The following is a 21,524-nucleotide window of genomic DNA, read 5'->3' on the forward strand; positions in this document are numbered from 1 at the left end:
ACGACAGTTAGCGAGCTCCAACAATTCTTAAACCTATTTAATTAAATATAATAATTATAAAGGCTCTCAAAATAGTAATATAAAATAAAAATAGCAATATAGACGACGACAACTATAGTATAGTTATCACCACTACGTTTAGGGACTAGAATGATACAGTCTCTAGAATTTTTTAAAAGATTTTTATCTTGTTAGGCCAAAGAAGTATAACTTCTAACGCGTGTACATAAGTACACACACGTGTTTTTATTATTTTTAGATTTACCGTTTTAATAAGTATTAGTTAGTAACTCAGGTATTTGAATAATTATATAGTCAATATGACGCTACATTTAATTGTTTTCTAATCGCTAACCTTGTATACAACTTGTATGAAGTATTTAAAAATATAGTTTTTGCAGTGTGGTTACTATGTCTTTGTGTGTTAAACTTTCAAACAATTAAGCAAAGTGCGCTAAAGCCAATAAGCCATCACTTAATAACATGCTTAAATACTCCCACGCACGCCCAGATAACTTAGAGGCATCTTATTGATGCTCACTCGTAAAGTGCCCGTTAAACAAATATTTAAAATATGGTGCTGTCAAAATGATGACCAGCCATTCATGTACTCAATCAGCTACGCCATTTTACTCTGACCTACAGGTCGCATACCAACTAAATGACCCTTCCAAGACAATGCATCAACTGTAAACCGATTTGCAAAGTCATAGATCACTACACTACTCCCAATATATCACTCCCATCATTTTAAAAATACAATTTTCACCCTTATTTTAGTTTGATACAGTATAGTTTTCTGTATACTTTTAAATTACATAAACAGATTTTGTGAAGCGATTTTGATGTTTGTGTAAAAGGTATAGAAATGATTTTAGCTAAGCGACCTTAGAGCTTTCACCTGTCAGCTTTAAAAGACAGGTTTAGATATTAAAACGTGCTTTATATTTGAAGTTGTAAGATTTACAAGCAATTTACTCATAACTTTTATGAGAACTAAACTGTCTCGAGTTAGAAGAGTTATTGCTGGGCGCCGGAACCAATATTTATTTATAATGGAATTTAAAAAGGTATTATTTCTACATAAGACATACCTAACAATCACCGAACTACCTATTTCTTATTATTCTTCCCATATATTTTTCCATATAGTTCGGTAAGTTTCTATAAACTTATATCAGCAAAATGATATGAGTTTACAGAAATTCCAACTATAGTCAACGAAAATAAATACTAGTTTAATTAAATAAAAACATATATTCTTTATTCATAAGATACGATAGACAAATTCTAATAAAAACCAGTACAAATTACATGACGCACATATAAGTATATATATAAATCAATTTACGCATATGTGGTCTGTGAAAACACACGGCAGGTTTCATTTTCTTTCCATATAGGGTTAAGGATTTAACAAACGTAATGTTGAAGAAATAACGGTCTTAGAAAATTGTTAATAATGTTCACAAAACGATCAAAACAATATATAACTTTATAGTACATACAATTGATATTTTCATAACAGTACTGCAAATAACTATTACATTTTGAACACGCATTTCACGCAATGTTTTATATTCCTAAACTATTAATAATAAAATAATAATAGTTATAAGACAATAATTTTTCTACATCTCTCGTTCTTTTATAGATATATAATTAATCAACTAAAAACGAGTTTGATTTGCCTTTACTGGAACGTTCAGAAAACTAAAATGCGACATCGTAAATCAAAGTAAAACATAAAAATGTCCACTTTAATACGCTTACGGAACCTGATAGGTGAAAGAACTTACTTTTTGCGCTATCTGTGGGACTCTGTTGCTGGTGACGATGTAATTGATTGCAAGTTAGAAATGGTGTTGGCATTTTTATTGAGCTCCTCAATTTCTAGTTATAAATACCGAAGAATTTGAATTAAACATTAGATGTACACTCGTTTTTCTTTGCATATCTCGTTGATATTAAAATACCAATTAGCTATATTAATTACTAATTTTATAAGACGGGAAATACTTATTACTGCTTATTTCTACCTACAAATTAGGTACTTTTTTACCTTTGCTACACAATAATAATAACTAAAACACTAAGTTTGTTAGAGCAAATAAATCACCAACTCTGCAATGTCTACCAGACGCAATCTTAAATCTTTAAATAACACATTAACCCCCCAAGTCCATACTCCAAAGGGATCAAAATCAAAGTTTGAGGATTACCTTCTTTATTGTTATCGCATATAAAATAATTTATATCCTAACATAATGTTTAATATATACCTATTTAAAACAATTTAAATCTTTAATACACAACCACATTGTTTAATCTTCTGAATTCAAATATATTTCCATTGAAATACAATTAAAAATAAACCATAACTTATTCGAATAATCTTCGCATACTTAGAAACCATTATACCATAAAGTATGCTTCGAGATAAGGCCGTTTCCTCACAAATAAATAAGAAAGCTTATTTATGTTACTTCAAGTTCCGTCATAACATACCATAGATACTATTTACATGTCTCTATTCGTTTAGATAATTCGTGTTACACAGTTACATTATTCTAATGCGTTTACACGTGTTTTAAATATCGTAAATTATGAATTTAGGAAAGACTTAGAGGAATGTTAGGTATTTTTAATTTTTATGAAGTTATACCATTATATAAGTTTTTTGTAGATTAAGGTAGGTACATTTTTATGCTGTAAAGAAATAAATGTAAGTACTTTATGTATATAAGTTTCTGTTTATGCCATTGAATTTATTTACTCGTTGATTACGTTATTATTATATACTTTAGATTCAAGATCGGACCCCGTTGGACCCGATTTCCCTCAGCTCTGCAAACCAGGTCTAATGGGGTATGATGGGTATGGTTATTGCTGACCCAAGATCCATACTACGTCATAAATGGCGGTTGAGGGATGTGGCTTTAACAACTGAGCGGACAAAGCTACTCTGTTACCGTTTCCCACCTCGGGCGATTGCAGTTGTTGCCGTGGGATTTAAGGGGGTATGCACAATAACGTGTGCCATATAACCTTCATGCTCAAAGCTGTATGCTCCGGGAGCGTATGTGTAAAGCATTTACCCACGAAACAAGAAGAACAAAAAATGGTTAATTAATTTGATAATAAACTAATAAACCATTTTAACACTTAGTGTAAGACCGTATGTCAAAAATTTGAAATTAGACATACGTGACTCATACTTAGCCCTCAATAGTTACTTTGAATCAGAACTCTAGTAGCATGATAATTCGTTTCGCTAAGCTTCGTTCATTAAAGTGTTACTATTTTTTTTGGAAATAGCAAAGAGGTTAGTCGACATCACAGAAAACCGATGAGCTGGCAGCACCTCGGACAAAGAATTAGTCTAGCTATTTAAAGGGGGAACGCTGCCAGTATCTTCGGAACCTTGCCGACTCCTTTTAATAATTTTTTTTTGTTATATTATGTTAGCTGTCAGGGTAACTTTATATGATACGTTTATTATTAAATTTATAAAATCTAGATACAGCAGAGGACACGAACCGTAAAAATAAATTGTTGCCTTAAAAAGCAGGGAATCTAGCAAATCATGCTACTTCGAAAAAAAACTTAGCATTATTCATACCTATACGTCGGATTATTCAAGTAATTCGAGATGTTAATTCTTCTTATTGGGATCTCAAAATTTTATTTTTAATTAAGATACGGTTCACTGGACAAAAATATTCTTTTAATTAATTATTATTTAAATCTTAATGACATTTTATGAGTCTGACAGATTCGTAAGTTCGCTTATTCATGAAAACTACATCGGTAATCATGCTTTTCTAAATAACTTATGATTTCATGAAAACGTTTACACAGTTTAAAAGAAACTAGAAAGAGTACTTCTTACTTCGAAATCATCTTCCACATATATATATACCTCTTAATCAATACTTTAGTTACAACATTATTTTTACATCTATGATTACAAGGGACTAGTGAATTTAGCTAATAGCACACAAGAATAAAATATTTCAGCTGATTATTATTAATCGATAACTTGTTATCATATTATTACTGATATCATCAGCATTTTGTTAATACTCATTTCCAATTAATATTAATCATAAATATTTAACTTATTACAATTAACTTTCCAAGTACTACTGTATCCGGTCTTTAAATTGTAGCTAAAATACAACTAAGAAATAAAAATTATTTGAGCTCGGAAATATGAAAGAAAGCTGGTATTAATGAATTTAATTTATAACTTTTTTCGTACAAATTAGAAACAACCTTCTAAAAAGTTGCCTGTAATTTGTGCAAGTAATCAAAAGTTTTTAACTTTGCCAATTAAGACTTGTGTAGATTGACAAAGAGACAGTTTTTACCAAATGATTGTCTCTGATTTTTGATGATTTACAACTAGCCTGAATTTTTTATTAAAAAAATCAAGTTAAGTCTTTTAGTTTAAATTACGTTATGATTCTCGTTCGAGACATGGAATGGCAAATAATGATTTAACATACGAAAGTAATACTAAGCGATGAGTGACGACTCTGAATGTTACTTGAGTCTAAAATCAATCAAGACTATAGTTATGAATGCTATGTTAGGTACATATGCTATGAAGGATATTTATAACAATTTAACAAATCAGAACTGAAAATAACCTTTCTTCAAGTTAACTAACCTATTTTTTAAATTTTGCTGACAAATTATTGGTAAATGCAATACGCAGTAAACCTGCACTTTCCCCAATTTAAAAAAAAATCGCATCAAAAACTAATATTCGACATATTTCTCACAAAAACAGGTATCTAAAGGCAAACGGACACTTCCTGTTTTCAATTCATGTGATGAGAAGTTAACCAAATCAAAAATTATATATATATTTATAAACAAAAAAACTAGTTAAACCTAATACAGCAAAAAGTTCTTTTACAAATGAAAATGCATTTTTTAAAGTCACAGCAAAAAACTATAAAATATTCTATTAGAAATGGCCACCTTTGGCTTTTATATAGGCCTTTAATGTGTTTGGCCACGAATCTGTGGATTTACGCATCGTTTCCAACGGCAATTTCGTCACTGCTTGCTCCAAAGATTTTTAAAACTGACCATAATTTGAAGTCTAAAGGGTTGAAGTCTGGACTAGATGAGGGCCAGTCTTCAGCTCTTATAAAGTCCGGAACGTTGATTTCAAGCCAGGCTTGGGTTCGTGACTTGTGACTAGGTCCAGAATCCTGGTGGAAAGTCCACGGTAAATTTCTAAAGTGTATTGCTGAAAGGTTTCACAACATAATCAAAGACTGTATCTTGGTTACACTACATACACTGAAATGTTCACTCCATTTTCACAAAAATGTAGTTTTGTGACTCCTTGATTCGACACGCCCCACCAAATTTATCACTGATGCAGGATGATGACCACGTTGTACCTTTCCAGCCACTTGAACAGCTTCTTTAGAACTGTGAGCGTACGCTTTATCATTTTGCTTATTGTGTTCCTCAGTCGTGAATATTATCGGTAAAGAGGATATTTCTGTGCTTTTCACCTGCATATCGCGACAAAAGCAATTTGTTCAATTCACTATCTTTAATTGTAAATATTGATTTAGGACATGTCCTGTATATCGACGATAAGCACGGAGCTTTTGGTCTTGTTTTATAATACGCGACAGAGTCCTAGCAGGAATCTTCATGTCTCGCGATAAGATTTCGACTGGCTTTAACAGCATTAACAGCCTTTGTAGTTTAAACAGCACGCGACCGCCCCGATCTTTTCTGTTTTTGTGTATGTTGATAGTACGATATACTAAAGGCCTGTATTCACTTTGATTAGTGCAGGTGATTTTTTTCAAGTGTGTGGACTGTGACCGACGTCTTCATACCCACATTGTTCAAGACGATTACTGCAATCCTATTTTCTTTAACGCCCCATTGCATTTTGTAATTTGATAACGAACACGTAAAAATATCTAAAATGGCGCAAAATCGAAAGAAGTTTTTAAAATGATATGCGTGTTCCAAATTCAAAATAATTAAAAAGTTGAAAAAAATAAAAGTTTTGAATGTAATTGTGTATTTATGACTAGTCATAATATAACCCATTTTTACTTGAAAACTGGCATAAAGTTAAAACTATTGCCATAATATTTAAAAAAATGTAACCTATGGCGATTACATTGGTATTCTTTTTTTATTTCGTACTTTAAACAATAACAAAATCCTATAATAATACACATTACAGTATGTAGATAGATCTAGTGGCAACCCATATGCTATAGAAGTTTTCTAATTTAATGAGCTTTCACGCATGATAGAGGATAATCCCCAAATGGTAGCGAATACAATGAAAGGCGATTTCCAACATGCGTATCAGATGAAAATCTAACAATGTTACGTTTTCATGTGCGAACTGTTAGGGCTATCAATAGCTTATGTTTATTGCTATATTAGTAGAAAAGTAGTTAAATATAATAACAAAGTGATAATATTAAATTATGTATTACATATTGTTGAAAAAAAACTATACCTATGTCTTTTTCTGAATTTACAAAGTATAAAACAGTCTATCAATGCGCTGTTTGTAAGATTAGAACTTCAAAGCCACGCAATGGCCTTGGACCACACGAGGACCATAATTCAAAAGAAACGCTAATATGTATCTATAATCTCTACGTAAAACAAAACAAATTCTTAAACTATCCTCTTATTGTAATATGCGAACGAATCTATTAAAAAAAGTCGATAATAATGGTGAATGATGAATGATAATAACATGACCACAGACAAATGATATCTACATTGAGTCTCTATTTTATTAAATTCTCTAATGTCGCAACCCTGTCGAGATCAAAACGTGCGCTCCCACGAAGTTAGCAAAGTTGCCTCTCTTGAAAAATAATCACACTTAGAACATGAAGGAAATTTAAAACTCCGTTAATATTGTTCTCATTATGTCTGTATCCTTAAATAACTGTGGAATAATAGCAATATGATAAGGCTTTAAAAAATATTGTGTCCGAAAAAACGTTATATAGCTTAAAAAATATATCCTTCTATATAAATATAAATGTTCTGTGCGCGTTGGCAATTAAACTCTAAAATTTTTATTTTTTGTAATAAAGAAGTCTCGGGTCCGCTAGTCTTATAGAAAAACTGTCATGGAAAATTTCACGATATGAGTTCTTAAGCTCACCAGACGTACGCAAAGAATAAATAAAAATCCCCGAAAGGAATTGATAAACCAGACAATTTATAATTACCAAACATTATTCGAGTAATACGCACCCATAACCTCGTTATGACGCAAGGTTTATAGGTGATTTTATACGGTGTAGAGCTTTCTGTGTACCACTAAAAGAACACACTACACTCAAAAGAATATTTTAACAGAAACGAGAGAAATTAAACGCCTTACTGGTTAACGTTATATTTATAATTAGTGGCATGAAATTAATGTAGAATGTTTATATTAACTTACTTTCGTTTATGTTGTAATTAATTAACGAACCAACGGCTACCGGATTGGCACGATTTCGGGACCATTAATGTATGAGATTAAATACTTTTATACACCGATAAATTTACTGTTTACGGTAATTGAAGAAGTCAATAATAAATTAAAGTACTTTCGAAAAATTGATTGTTTTTATGGTTTTAATAAGATTAGAATTGAACAATTTGGGCTCGTTGTACGCCGTGTATTAAAAAAAGTCTAAGATTATTCCTAAAATTGTAACTTATATTATTGCGAATTACGAAAAATAATTTAAAAACGGGTGCTTTTTTGAAAGGTTTTTAAATATATTTTCTATGAAACGAAGGGACCCAATTCTTTGTGATTTTAATATGTGATTTTATGACTAAATGATTTGACTGCGTAGAATGATTCCCAACAATCTGATATAGTGTTGTAGTAGCGATTATGTACTTTTAACAGTAAATAAAAAAAAGTATTAAATCACTCGCAGTCTGGTTGCACGACATGTTCATGTGAAACTGCGGGAAATCATTTATAATTATTTAACTTAGCTATAAGGTGTAAAAGTGTTGAGGCAAGTTGATATACTTCCTCCGATTTCATACCAGTTTAAGAGAAAATAGCAAACTAGTCTGGACTATTTTCAGTATTGATTCACTGATAACATAAACTTAGCTAAGTAAATCATTGCTTTGATCTATTTGAAAATAACTGTATACATATTTATTTTAAAGAGTCTAATAAAAGATTAATGGAACAAATATAATAAAAAAATATCCGCCCCCGTAACGAAGTCGGTTATAAACACAATCCGATACGACCATGAACATGGAGGTTCTCGAGACAGATTCGATTTCCGCCGACATAATTGTTTTGGATTGGCAAAAGGTTACTTACTTTGCTATTATCGAAAATATCAATAGAACAGCAGAATTTCGTTTGCCATATATCAATCCTTCATTCACAGAAGCGAATATGAAAGAACACTACTCACGAGCTACGCTCACATTTTAACAAATCAAGGCCATTTATTTACGCATGAAAGATTTGGAAACTGTTCACTATTAATACATGTAAAATCCCATACAAATTTAGTATTGAAGTGGCCGACGGCAGTTGCGATCGCTTGTATAGTCACAATTTTATTACGGGTTCGCGGCTTTATGCACCCAAGCATAACAATACAGAATAATAAAGTTATTGTTTTATTAGCCTGTTTGTGGTTACCCCTATAACGTGTTCATAGCTTTTTATTGCATTTCCGTGTTAAGTTTGAGACATTATTATTATATTATTAAAGGTTTTTTATTAACAGTTTTACGAGATTTTTTTCTCTAGAAGTCTATTTAGTTTTAGAGATAACGGTATTGGCCTAGTGCTATTATACCCGTGGTCGTAGGTTCGATCCTCGGACATGGTCTTTGTGCGCATTTAAGGGCCTATACGGTCGCTAAACTCCAAAAAAGTCCATCGTTTCTTTCCATTCTTTGTCATCGTTTCTTGAAGCTTGGCAAATGGAATCCAAAATCCCAACAAAGCCAATTTTTGACACTTTGAATTCATTTTATGAAATTTACACGATATATTTTATCGCGAGTCAAGTAATCTATTTCAGAAAAAAAAATGATAAAATCATATTAATTTAATGTTTTAGATAAGCAATTTTTATTACGGGCCGGCGCGCCTCAGTGCTCCAGCTCTCCTTAGCACTCCAGACCTTAACACTCGCTCGTACGTTGAAGGAAAACATCGTGAGGAAACAGGCATGCATTAGACCCAAAAGTCAAAGGCTTGTATCAGGAACAGAAGGGTGATCACATACTTGTTTATTATAAAAAAATAAAGGCTAACGAAAAAGATAAAGGAATCTGAGACTCTGGAACCTTAAGGATGGTTTTTTCGCTAGAATTTAATTAAGTATACGTATAATATCAGGGCGAGAGTATCCGAATCCTACAGAGGATGAATTCATGTAGAACTATATTATGCGAGACCTGCGAAAGAAAATTTAAATCTCGATTAAAATACAATTAATATATAAATGAAATTATAACGCAATTTTTGCGGATTTTAAGATACAAACTTTTTTTGTCAGTTAATTAAAGAAACATGACGTTAAAATTATATATAGTTTTCTAGACCATTCAGCACGTTAAACAATACTTATATTATTTTTTTATACGATTGACAAACTGCTCCCGGCGCCGACGAGAACGTCTGTTGTGCCTGATTAAAGACTTTCACGCCTAACTTACCTTACTAAGACTTACTTCTTAAAATCATATTTTAAACCAAAAAATTATTTCCAATTTAAATAGTTAATAACTATTCATAGAAACGTAGCCGTTGAGTGTTGTTGATTAACTCCTATTTATTTTGTTATTCGTTTTATTCTAGAAAATTTGCCTTGTAATATAATTAATCATCTTATACCTACTCGTTAAAATAATACGCAATTATAACAAAATATGATATATTTGAACGGTACATAACTTTATTACAAGAATTTCTTATGACGACATTTTGTAACAAGATAACAATCGCCAATACAGGTTTGGGACCTTAAAAGATGACTAAAAAAGCGACTTATTAACAGCAAGTCTGTCGAGCTTAATTTAATCTTTGTGTCCGATGTTGTCTCGCAAGGGATGACGAGCAGCAAATGAGTAGACCAAACGGTGTAGTTCTTGTCATGTTTCGTGGAACCAGAGACGACGAAAGACAAAAAAGCTATTTTAAGTTTTTTATCTTCTTGTAGTTAACCTTTTTAATACAATAACTGATTAGTTAGTGTCTGAAAGACAAGAAATTTACGTCGCAATTTAAAAGGGCTGTAACACACTCAATGGTAGATTTATTATAGATTGCAAATGTAATCTCAAATAACTTTCACATTAAATATAGAAAGCGCCTTTAATATCCGGATGAACCGGAAGGCAAAAAAGTTTAATCACGGACACATCTTATGCTATTTGCATCATCAGACATCAGAAGTTTTGACCGATAATGTTAATTACTATAAGCAATGACTTTAGAATCGAAAATTGACGAGAAATTAGGCACATAAAGATGATCTCCATAAAGGAAAATGATCAAACTATCTATGGAACAATATTTGCTTTTATCAGCTTTAGTATTATGTTTCGTCTATAATATTAGGATTAGAGTTACAGTACATAAAATTTTGACTACTTAGTGGAAGGACTTTAGTGATTAATAAAATCTATATAATCAGCGATAGCTTTGAAAGATACATTTTAAAAAAACAGATTTGCTCTCATGTTATATAATATTTCAATTATTTGATATATATTCATATGATTTAGGGTTACTTATATGAATTGATTGATGATTGCCATCAAATAACATAGCTGTATCACAGATTGATAGACTGATATAATTTTGAAGATGTTATACTAAACTGTAATCAGATAATACGATTCACTAAAGAATTAATATTACCGTATATTTTGGCAGTAGCATGACACCTAGTTGAATAACGTCTACATATTATAGCTTTACATTATAAAATCGTGATGACTAAACGCGTTTTAATCTTATAACTATAGAACAATTTATTTATATAGATATGTAGAGTTCTAGTATTAACACTTTTCAACTAAACCAGCCAAAGGAATGAACCCGTTAGCTACTGTAAAGAATCTGGTTGAGACAAAAAACGTGTTCATCAAAAGAGGGCCAGAGTGGATTTATGGCAAGTGAATTTTGCTAATGCAATATATTTTATTAATCTTTTATAAAACTATTTAAGAGAATGGCGTTATCCTTATAAATAAGTGAAGTTTTGGTAGAGAAGAAAAGGAAACACGTGTTGTATCTAGTATCGTGATTAGTGAGTTTTCATTACATCAAAAGTAATTCCGATAAATAAACGATCATTAAAACATTTCGCCAATATTTATGACTGGACAAATACCTAAAGATATTACGACACATTTATAAATATACAAAAAGATAAACTTTCATTAAACCTAACACCATAATGTTTAAAGGATTGTTATATCAGTGCTGCAGAATATAATAATGAAAAACTTTACAATGCTTGCAAGTTGGTGCTTTGACAATGAGAGGTTAGTTTATAACCGTTCATAGGAATTTCGCCTTGGTAAATCAAATCGAATCCAGTCTTTACTGATATACAACACTTTCATCTGATAATCTAGATCACACATAATAATCTACAAGCTATCAAATGACTTACCTAAAGCTTTTTTCTCACAGACTTCGAGAAAAACTTATCCCACATTTTCCAAGGCACATCACAACACTCACACACACTCATAAACACATCCTAATACACAAAGCTATACATAATGTTTAAAAATTTGTCACACAGGGTCGCTATAAAACGAATGTTGACCCTAAAAGCCGATGTTCAACTGCTTACTGCAAAGTTTCTATGCGCGAGCGCTGTCGGTATGCGCGTTAGGTTGTGTGGGTGTATGTGTATTTACCCACACGAGTAAAGGCTGGACGGTTTTTGTCGATGTCCACGGGGCAAGTAACCGCAGAACGACAAAGTTGTAACTCAGAAATCGGAACTGAGTCTTAATTGTCTGTTTTCGCATTAATTAGACATTTACGATTGACTTATAACATTTATGAACTTTTTATTTAGACACAAAATATAAGAAAATCATAAAAAAATAAGGCAACGTGTTACGTAGTTTTAACTAGGTAAGATTTTTGGTACTACAAAAGAAAGGTAATTTAAGAAAACGAATTAAAAGACGAGTTTAGGATAAAGCATGCTTTCCCAAGTTGCAATATTGTTACCACAAATCGAGGTTTTTCTGAAAGCTGCTGGTCGATGTCCCGCTAGCAAGCCTCGAGCTTTACATCTTTCGTCTTTATCTAACCATTCAATACGGCTTCATACGTAAGAGATAGATATACATTTCGATATCCTTTGTAAACTTGCAGAAGTAAAGGTTCTGCTCGGGAATTATTAACGATCAAAATTACGGTCATGTAGGTAAAAACCGGATCATTTCAAAAGGTGCTTAAAACTGTGCTTAAGTCAACAAACATCGAATACGTTTTTTGGTAGTATTATTCATGTTACCGTTTGTAGTAGGCAAATTATTCTACAACATACTGTGCTATACTAACACTACAGGACTAAGTGCGAGAGGATATTGTTTATTAATTTATTAATTATTATAGTTTTATTTATAAATAGGAATATTAGGAACTACATATAAAATTAGAAACTTAAATATGGTGTCATAAAAATACAACGATTGATGGATCGAATATCAATATTTCAAAATTAATAGTTAGTTTTAAGAATATGACAAAAATATGCATAGTTCATTCATAATTAAAATGCGTCCGAGTATTTCTACAATTCATTTGTGTGATGCACACGTTTAACTTATTTAAGGTAACAATTTTATAAAACTAACAATTTCCAAGTACGTGGATGATTGGTGACTTTCTTTGAATAATAATGCTCGAGTTGGTACGGGACATTCTTTATTACCTGTCTTGCTCATCGTCGGGTAATCCCATATGAGAGAAAGAGACATATATAGAAGGAAGTGTGCTCTTATCGTTCATTCCTGGAATAACTTTCCCATAGATTGTTCAGTTGAAGGGTTATAAGTTAGGAATGCAAAAAGTGTGCCCGTACTAATCTTAGACTATTTTTTTATAAGGTATTTGATGCCGATGTCAGTTCCTTTGATTATGAAGGTATGCCGAATATGGGTAAAGACATTCCAAACTTTGAATTCTGAAGTTTATAAAAGTTCCTTTCGGGTTCTACAGAAATACCTATCGTACCAATCATACATTTCCTTTTTAGATTTGACAACCGTCGTTTTCCAAAAATTTACTAATATTGGCCTGTAAAATCCTTCGTATAAAAGATAGATCAAAACACCTGACGTATAAAATACTAAATTCTCGTATAAGTTTGATAAAGAATCACAACGCTTGATTCTTTCAATAAATATTTGACAGACCTATCATCTTACATGCCATATTGTTCAATTGCATGCATTTATTAATTTTCTTGTCAAAACAACAAGAAAACGACCTATATCCGTTTTATATTAAACATAACATGTCATCGCTCAGGCATTCGTACCCTCGGATAAGTACCTCGATTTAGCCTTTGATGTTTGAATTGCACCGATAAATACGAATATATTTAACAAAGATAACCCGATACTGCTACGGAATTAGATTAATTAACACTAACTAATTTAACCTTAAACCTTAAAGACCTCTACCAAAAACGGTGAATTACAAAAATTCCCGAAATAAATATGGAACTAAAAAAACATTGAGATAGAAATGTCTAAATGTTTTGTACTATTCGCAAAAACTAATACAGTTTCAACTAAAGTCTGTGTTTTCTAATTAGATATATATATATAATATGAAATAAGTTTTATTTGTTCAAAGTAAAACGTTAATATATATTAGCAATAAAGTTAATCCAAGCCGTTTCGTAAGTAAATTAAATAAGAAAGCATAAAATGGAACTTCAGAATTACTTCCTCTAAAAAAATTGGTAAACAATTTTAGATGCCATTTTTAAAATAAACATTGAATTTTTTGGTCATTCGTAAGTGTTATATATCCCTTCTTTTCTTACGCATTTTAATTACCAGCACATTATTTTCGTAAAAAAATTCAAAGCGCATAAATTTGAGCACAACGTTTTGTATTTAATTAAACGCATACTTTTAATTACCCAAATTGGTAATATCTTAAAACTGTCACCGCGGTCGATACATTGCCTTAATGAAAATTAATCAATATGCTTTATCGGTCAACTTAAAAGCTCAAATTGCTATGAAATTGCAAAGCGTCGGCGGCCAGAATGCATATCCGGTTAAGTATATGTCAATGACCTTTATTAAATCTAAACCATCAACATTTTAAACCTTCTAGCCGGCCGTAGCATGGGTAAGAAGCTAAGTAAGCAACTGAATAAATGTTAATGTAATGACAAACCGCAGACCACGATGTCTTCGAAATAAGTATGGGTGAGACTCATTACACGTCAAATTTGTATTGGATTTTGACATACGGAATTCACGATGAGTCTCGTTTCTGAATCTCGTCCTAACCCTGCAGAGTGACAGCATGCATTAAGTATTTCTTGTGAGACAAGTGTTAATCAAGTTATACTAAAGCGTATAGCTACTGGATATTTCTGACAACGATGTTATGTGAAATGAAACACACCAATCGTAACATTTCCAAATTTGTCTACTAACACTTGAGCAACTTAAGCAAAACTGTGTAGTGACAAAAACTATTTTTTTCGTAAAAGAATCCTTAACTACATACCTTTAAAACCAATTTTTATTTTTATCTTAGTACTCCTTTATGTTTTATAAGCTAATTCCTTACATATAGACGAGATCGCTAACTAAAGATATTGCCGCCTGTGGCAGACCACAATTATGAATGTTTGTATATAAATAGATTAATACCCACGATAGTATTTAAGTGTGCACTATCAGTAAATACTCTAGTTATGAAAGTAATTGCTTAAAGTAATTTTGATTAGATATTGCGTTATTAACTCCACCCAGTCTACCGTCGGGATTTTATTTTCTAAATACCAGTGGCCGTGGCCACTAGATTTTAATTTTAAAAATAATATATGTCACGTGACTTTTTAGACCTAAGCATCCCCAACCTGAACAGTCGTTTAGATTGGGGTTTGAGAAAAGAGGGTAGTTACAAAGTTTTAAATATTTCGATTTCCGAATTTTATTTTAATAAAAAAAATTTGTCATAAAATGAATCAGAACGCAGATAGCTGTAATAAGAACTAATGCTAAAATGCAGAACTCCTGAAAAGCTTTCTAGATTTGTTATTTATTAATATTTTTTTCTAAGTTCCACGCGACCACACGGTCACAGCTTGTTTTCAGTATGTAAACAGCCCCCGTAATCTTTATGCATGTTCTAGATATCGTCTCGTAAAGTGTTTTCTTAAGTATTTGACAAGTTTTGTAGTAAGTGGCATATCATTAAATGATCATGTTATTGGTACATTATCTTAACGATATCACGTAGAATAAATGGATACATGTTTAACTTATGTTACATTGCTTAATGCTACTTTGGCCGACTAATTTATTCTTAATATTATGTAAATATTATTCAAAATAAAAAAGAAAGTTATCCATTAACACCCATATACACTAACTGGAAGACCAGCCATCAAGGTGATATTGGTAAAATTTTGAATTCATAGGTCTCGTACGGTGTTGAAACGAGGCAGGAGGCATCAACCCAAACAATTCTTCAGAACACTCACCGTATCACAATTTATATAAAACGCGTCTCTTTGCGTTTTATATAAATTGTATTGTTGATTCTCTCTCTACGCAATGTCTTTGCTGAAACGAGGCAGGAGGTAACAACCCAAACAATTCTTCAGAACACTCACCGTATTACAATTTATATAAAATGCGTCTCTTTGCGTTTTATATAAATTGAATGGTTGATTCTCTCTCTACGCAAAGTCTTTGCTGAAACGAGGCAGGAGGTAACAACCCAAACAATTCTTCAGAACACTCACCGTATTACAATTTATATAAAACGCGTCTCTTTGCGTTTTATATAAATTGTATTGTTGATTCTCTCTCAGAGAATCAGTTTTGAATTCGCTGATTTTGGTCCAAATATAGAAGCTGGTATTTGGGAGCACCAGCCCAAAGATGTGAGCAGTATCCCATATGAGTAATAATTATTTTATGATATAAAAATACCTTGAATTTCAAATGCCTTCAACCCCGAACTTTGAATACAGTAAACAGCCTATAGGTAAGCCTTATTTAAAATACATAGGTATAACGGCACACTGAGCGCGTCGATGTCTTTCGTATGTGTAAGTTTTCATGAATCTATCTCTACAGTTGGCCTACTAATTTCCTTGAACTTATATATTTTTTGAATATTAGAGCACTTTATAATTCCTGAGTAAGCGAAATAATTGTAAAATTACATATAAATATGTATGAATATTGTTAAAACGCCATAACTACATAAAACAATCAAATAACTCTCCGAATAACAAGTCACCTATTGTTTATTCATAATTAACACAGATCCTAAACAAACGTATGTTAAACCTCGGCTGACCTTGTCGTTAGTTCAAATGGGATAAGTAGATCATAATAATTATTTTAAACTACCTACTGAGTATAGTGGATATTTGATAATTGACGACGTAATAAAAAAAACTTAATGAGCATTCTTGAAATATTAAAAAGTAAAAATGTACAAGATTTTATTTTTATACCTTAAAGCAATAATTAACAAGCGGTTATAGAATGTGTACAAAAAACACCCATCTCTTTTAAGAAGAAGCCGAGAAACTGTAACGTGTATAATTCGTAATTCGCATTTTGTAGAAAAACTTTGGTTTGTTTCCATACCTTAAATAAGTTTAGTTATACTACTGCCTACCACTAAAGGTTCCAAAAAACTCTCCAGACATCATATCTACGTAGAATCCGTCCATTACTGGGGCTCATGGTATAGATAGACATTGCATAATTATATTATTATTTTTTTATACAACGCGGGGCAGTAGGCTCAGCTGATGTTAAGTGATACCGCCGCCCATGGACTCTCCATGCTAAAGGGCTCGGGAATGGTGCCTTTTAAGAATTGGTACGGACTTTTCTTGAACGACCCTAAGTCAAATTGGTTCGGAAATACTTCAATGGACAACTGGTTTCACATGAAACGACGGATATCGATGTGATACGGGAGAAATTTCATATTCTGCGTCGATGTCCGATGATGAAACTCTCAACACTCTCCATGGTAAATGAGCTGGTACTGGAGAGCTCCCGTTCAGAGGTGACAACAGTACATTTGTTACAATATATTTAGATATATTAACAAATGGGGTATACTTCAGCTCCTTATACATTATGTGAATCTTTGTATCTAAATTACACTGAAACAATAATAAACATTAAACTTTTAAAAGAAAATGTTACTTTAAAAAGATGTTCACCCTATTTAGACTGAGGGAACATAAACAAAGCTGAGACGTGAATAATGACCAGTTTTGAATATCGAATGCGAGATATAATGACTTGTTGAATTTAGCAGAATGCAGCTATATGGATGCCTCTCTATTGCCAATCAATCTTACATAACGTTTATTTAAATAAATATCCAATACTATTCAATTTAACTAAAGTGGAGGGAAATTTATGTATGCAGAGACTGAGAGAAAAGTAAGACAGTTGACTATTGTTTAAAAACTAGATTAATATTATTTTTATTAGAATAACAACGACTTCTCTGAACCTGTGTAAAATCTCGCTAACATTAATTTATTACAAAAATTCATTAGTTTAAGTTGCTAAGATCTTAATAATCGTTGAACTTTTAATACAAACTCCGCGACACTTAACATTATGGATTTTATTAAAAAAATAATAACCTTTTAGAAACGTTTCTTGAGTACTTCTGAGAGTATTATGCAATCACAACAAAAGTTCAGGCGTCGGTAACATACGGGCATTTTGTTCAAGGAACAAACACTTTATAATGAACAAACTTTAAAGAACAACAACACCAGTTTTAGGTTGCGCTAATATTATTTTTTTTACATAAAAAACAGGAAGGAGCAACTATTACCTTGCCTGTTTTCTATAAAGTAACGAGTTTTAACAAAGCAATAAAAATCTCGCGGCATTAAATTGTGAATAGCAAATTATCAGTCGAATTTGTAAATTAAAACTATAATTATGTTCATCATTGAAGCTTTTTTTGTTTACTCTTTAAAACTTCACTATTTCTAAGTGACAAAATGTAGTATTTAAATAAAAAGAAAATATCCGTAAACTACAAGTATTAATTTCAAATCAATGTACAAATTGCAATAATAGTTTAGCTCCTACTTCAGCCTCAAATGGTTAAAGTTATAGGGCGCCATACAATGACCCACTGAGAAGTTATTTATAACTCAGTATGTCAGATAACTTGCATTGTTTCTCTTGCAATAATACAATCACAACGTTGTAGCGATAGTCAATAGATTTTAAAATAAAGCTTTAAACACACGATTTAATAATAAGAAGACAAACTTCACTTACACCCATTATTTACAATGAACGTATTTTTTTAATTGTAGGACATATTATTAATTTTTTATCCATACCTGTTGTTGCAAACATTTTGGCTTATCTATACTAAGAGGAAAAAACTGGGACACAACCTGGCCGATTGAGCATTCACTAATAGAATGATACCGACATTAATTCTTAGTTACATAGATTATATTTGTAAGAAAATAATAATTATATCCATCCGTGAAATGTTGGGATAGACTAGTTTGTTGTACTTTAATTATGTAAAATCGACCTAAAATAATAAGGTAAATAAATTTTCTGAAATAATTAAAAGAGAATTCGGATTTTTATTGACACGGCCTTTAGAACAAAAATTAATAATCAATAATGGATTTTTTATATCTTTCTTATAACTCATATATCAAATTTTGTACTTAAAATACTCTAGAGTGCAATTTTTATTTATTTATTACAGCTAACGAAAATACGATTAACGATAACCTATATTTTTATATTATAATATTGAATGTACTATAACCTTACATTTAATGATTATCACGTTTCAATTTACGTTTAGTGTCAATTAGTACAAGAGTAACCTTTAAACTGCCACCATTCAATGATCATTTGCATTTAATTCTGCTGTTTTACTAATTATACAATATAGCTTACTAAAATTGCGATGTTAAAGGTCAAGATAGCCTTTTATATACTCGAAGTAGGCATTGCTAAATATACTTAATAAAATCAAAACATAGGATTAATAATTAGCGTAATTATAATATAATGTAAGTTATAGATTTTACCTAGGTAACCTTTTTTGTGTACTTACGGACAAAGTTGGTGAGTAAAATTTTTTTTATATAAAAGTTCCTGTGCGTTCTATAAGTAAATAAGCTTGATTTATATGCATTAACAAGACAAATAAGTAACATGTGTAGGTATATTATAAGAAGTAACTATAAGTAATTTTATGAATGGACAGATTTCATCAAAAAAGATATAATTAGTTTTAAGGCCTATTGTCCAAAGAATAGAAAAAGAAAAATAAGATATATAGATGATAGCAAGTTTAGTGATTAGATCATACTTAATACATTTCACATACGGTGAAAATGAATGGAGGTAATCAAAAGCGAGGGTATGTAGTATAAGTTCGAACTTATACTTATTGAAGCTTATTTATAAAATAGTCACCAATTTCCTTCTAGATTTCACACTAATTAAGACCATCGCAGTTCCGAGTAACAGATCAAAACTACTACATGGAAGTATTTTAATTAGCTGAAAGTTTTTTGGCGAAGCAGGTAATTTAAGATAAAAACATAATACGTCTAAATGTTAACAAGCGGGCAATTTCTTTTTATTTCATGTATTTAATTGTTAGCAATGAGAAAATTAGTTAACTACTTAAATGACGCGCCGTGTGTGGTAATAGGAATGTTATGTTGTGCAGGTACTATGTATGCCGTATATTTTAAAGGCAAGAATTTGATTTTGCTCAATTTTTTAACGTCACCGCCTGTAACTGCACATAGGTTTTCACTCTAGGCCACCGGAATGAGTGGCTTCCGCCGGAACAAATATTTTATAGTAGTATTTGTCAAACATAAGCACGTATACAAATATTAAAATGTATTCATCTACGGCTATCAAAAAAGTATAATTTTTATTCATGGATCAGTGGCTACTACCAAACGTGTCTAATCAAATTAAATCTTTCTTAGATAATATGATACGAACATTTAGGGGCCGTTCGGATATCATTTCTCATAAGTTGTTCCGCTCTGGACAATACCATACACAAATATTAACAAATGAACATATTTATTTCAATTGGCCGGTGTCTTGGGCGGTATATCAATGTATTTATTGCTTTATCTTCTGTCAAAGTGACGGTGGCGGATCCGAGGGTTGTCTCTACACCTAAAATATAATGGAGATTAAATCAAATTAAGACATTTTAATCCAATCGACTTACAAGTCCTATATCCCTAGAATAAGAGTACGTTTTACATTGGTCTACGTCTCGCTAGGACATTGTGTATAATGTCCTGCTTGTCCCTCACTATAGATTCAAGAAAACGGAACAGTAAGATGAAACATAATTCACCAAATTGAGAAAAGCTTTCGCTTGTAAAATAAAATATAAAATTGATTAATATTACTTTGTTCAATTGTTTACTCTAGGCCTTATTTAAAAAAATAAGTGTTGACGTGTCACAACTTACAGATGAATAAACAATAATAATACCTTTTTATTTCAGCTTATATCCATAAGTAGTTCTAGTTAGGGTTAGTAACAATTCGTACTTATTTACTATCTTAGTAAACATAATAAAAAACCCTCCTATTGTGGGTCATGCATGACAGCAACCAACCAGCAACAGCAACAACCAACATTAACAAAATTCACAATTATTTATAACGATTCCATATTACTGTAACACTATGTAAATCATTGGAAAGTCTCCCATAAAGATTTTTTTAGCAGTTTAGCAGTTTTATGGCTTGTAAGTTTCTTATATTATCCAGAATTTCACTTGTGTCAACCCTACCAGCCACGCGTCCGCAGCAGGGTGCCGAGCGATATTTATTGTGAAGACTCCAGCTTCAGACGGGCGTTTTTAAAATCAATGGGCTGTAACCCTTGTTTATTTTGTAGCTGTAAATATACATTACGATACCGCGGCACCAGCGGTGCACAGTTTGATAAGTAAGTACTTAATAATGCTTAAAGCGAGATATTTTATTATACTTTCTAATGCCTTATAAGTAGTTGTTCTAACGAACTATGAATCACGAAGTTTAAAACTTTTAATAACTAATCTGTGTTTTCACACTATAGAAACAATATTTAACTGAAGGACTGGACTGTACATATAATGAGGACTAACACAGAAAAATGGACTAAGGGTGTAATAGAGTGGTATCCGTGAAATGGAAAAAGAAATGAGGTGGTC

At 31.5% G+C, this 21,524-nt stretch overlaps 1 protein-coding gene across 1 annotated transcript in view; it reads right to left on the reverse strand.

The window, feature by feature from the left end:
- LOC123709755 (F-box/LRR-repeat protein 7) overlaps positions 1-11,864 on the reverse strand; it is a 41,470-nt gene extending 29,606 nt beyond the window's left edge. The window contains exon 1 of the mRNA XM_045661286.1: positions 11,694-11,864. The gene's annotated coding sequence lies outside the window, so the exon portion shown is untranslated. The remainder of the gene's footprint in view (positions 1-11,693) is intronic.
- Positions 11,865-21,524: the final 9,660 nt, after the last annotated feature.

The sequence above is a fragment of the Pieris brassicae genome, chromosome 5, assembly GCF_905147105.1.
Source record: "Pieris brassicae chromosome 5, ilPieBrab1.1, whole genome shotgun sequence".
NCBI classification, from domain to species: Eukaryota; Metazoa; Arthropoda; class Insecta; order Lepidoptera; family Pieridae; genus Pieris; species Pieris brassicae.